The sequence below is a fragment of the Cricetulus griseus genome, chromosome 4, assembly GCF_003668045.3.
Source record: "Cricetulus griseus strain 17A/GY chromosome 4, alternate assembly CriGri-PICRH-1.0, whole genome shotgun sequence".
Lineage (NCBI taxonomy): Eukaryota > Metazoa > Chordata > Mammalia > Rodentia > Cricetidae > Cricetulus > Cricetulus griseus.
In genome coordinates, this window is record NC_048597.1 from 164,449,105 (window position 1) to 164,451,575 (window position 2,471).

Here is a 2,471-nt window from a genome sequence, read left to right on the forward strand (position 1 = left end):
CAAGTGTACATCTCTTTCATGAACACCCTTTCTCTCACTCAGGAGGGGTCTTAAAATGCAACAGAGGACCAGAGAGGTGTTGGGGGCCAGCCAAGGCTAGTGATGTTGGCATCACAGACAGGCATCTGCATCTCCTTCTGATGCTGAAGCTTAGAGGAAATTGCGGCATGCGGTGATTCTGGAGCCTTTCTCAGTGTGAGACATCAGCCGTTCCACACTGCCAGACCCAACTTCTTAGAAGATCTCTGACCTCTGCCTCATTTGCTCCCTCCTTCCCTGCCCCAGCCAGGGCTTGCTACTCATGTGTCAGCTGTGTGGCCCAGTTGCCATCTATTTTTTTCCTTTACTGGGGTTTGGTTGCTTCTCTGGGTTTCTGCATCTGTTTCTCTTTGAATCTTTAACTGAGTATGTTTCTGCTGAGCTCAAAGTATTTTTATTTCTTTTCCTTCTAGCTCCCCAGCCAATTTTGAAGCCTGCTTCTCTAAAACAGTCGATTTATAAGTGGGTTGATTTGGAACATCCTTAAGCAAAGTTCATTCTCGTTTCTATAAACCCCCTCATTCCTTTCTGTTCTCCTCCCTAAGAAACACCAACTCCATTTAGAAAAAGAAAAAAAAAAAGACGCATACAGTGTAAGGGATGTGGAGACATAATAAAGAAAGTCGTGGAAAATGTGGTTAGTAGAATCATGCCCAGGAGCAGATGGCAGGACTGAAGGAAGGAATGCTGGCAACAGGGACGTCGGCAGCATCAGCAATCACCCCTAGAGGGGAAAATGCAATAAAGCAGTCACTTAAGAGAAGTAATCTTTGCAGGAACATTAGAAATTATGAGATAAGAAAGCCACAGAGGACCACTGGTCAATACAGAGCAGATGCTTCGATCTCCAGGTTGCAGCGCAGGATGCCCCTGGGGGACAGACAGCTCTGCGCCTCCATATTGGCAACTTTGACTATAAACTGAGAGTTAACAGCCAGGGTGGCCACATCCTAGCTCAAGTTAGCTCTCAGTCCATCTGTTACCATTTATCTGGGTCAGTGATAGTTAAGAATTGAGCAAGTTAGAAGGAAAATTGTCTAGCTTGGTTTGGCCTTTTTGTCTCCTCTTCTTATTGCAGAATTGTCTGTCATGTACCTGTACCACAGGAGTCTTTGGCAACAGCCTGGAAAACTGTGTTTAAATTTTAGGTTCTACAGGAATGTAAAGCCTCATGTAAGCCTGATTGTCCAGAAATCGACAATCATTACTATACTGGTGAAGCCAAACCAGGGTGAAATATAACATTTTGTCCCAGAAGAAAACAGCTGGATCTAAAATAAAGAACTGGGAAGAACCAACTGAAGAGAAGAAAAGGAAAACTTGTTTCTAGAGGAGAAGCCCACACAATGAGTGAAGTGCGCCCTGGCTATGGCCTTCAAGCTGATCACTAACAAGGGCTTCATATCAGCAAACAGTCTCTGAGGGGCTTGGAGGGTGCCTGCCTGCCTGCCTGAGTCAGGGCAACCTGCCCCAAGCATGCACATGCATGGTTTGACTTCTTCCGGAGTCAAAGAATAGAATTAGAACCCCCCCTCAGAAATAAATAAAAACCTAAATAAATAAATAAATAAATGGCCGGACAGAGGCACGGCTGACTTCTGAGAATGCCAAATTCTTCATTTTACAGAAGGAGAGTAAGTACAGACTTTTGCTGCACAACACTGAGAATTAAGTATGAGGGTGTATTTGTCAATCATCCCACCCACAGAAGGACAGCATAGGGATAATGAAACACTAATGCCTGTTGATAGCAGCAGTGCTGATGGATAGGCAAGAGTGAGAGAGAATGTGGAGGAGGAAGAGGAAGGAAAGATAAATCAGCCAGGTCTAATTTCTTGAAAAGTGAAGGAATAAATTTTTATAAAAGCAAAAGGCAAATTCATACTTCGACAGCACATATACTAAAAACTGAATGATATAGACAAGATTAGTGTGGCCCTGCACAAGGACAACATGCAGATTCATGAAGCAGTCCCTTTTTTGTATTTTATTTTATCTTAGATGCCTGTTTGTTTTCTAATGAGAGATAAAGAAGAGTAAGATCCTTTTACTTACAGCAAGAAGACGCATGTTAATCAAATGAAGCCAGACACAGGGCAGTAAGTACCACATGATCTTCTTCACATGAGTGAAGTTGAAACGGGGAATTGAACTGAAATGAAAGAGGAATTATGAGGGACTGGGGAAAACACTGAGGTTAAAGGAAGGTGGAAGAACACCATAAAAGTACCCATATAAAAATGTAGCAGTAAATCCCATCCATTTGTGCAGCAAATAGGCGTTAGTCATATTTTTTAGACTGAGTTTTGATATATATGAGTGTGTTCTTACATGTCAACACACATACCATGTACATGCTATGTGCCCATTGAGGCCAGAGAGGACATCAGGTCACCTATAACAGGAGCTACAGAAAACTGTGAACTGTCAAG

The 2,471-nt window shown here is 42.9% G+C and overlaps 1 non-coding gene across 1 annotated transcript; it reads left to right on the plus strand.

Moving 5' to 3' along the window:
- Positions 1 to 1,920: 1,920 nt before the first annotated feature.
- Positions 1,921 to 2,022, plus strand: LOC113835559. The gene has a single exon (XR_003485205.1). It is a non-coding gene; the product is annotated as a U6 spliceosomal RNA (small nuclear RNA).
- The last annotated feature ends 449 nt before the right edge of the window (positions 2,023 to 2,471 follow it).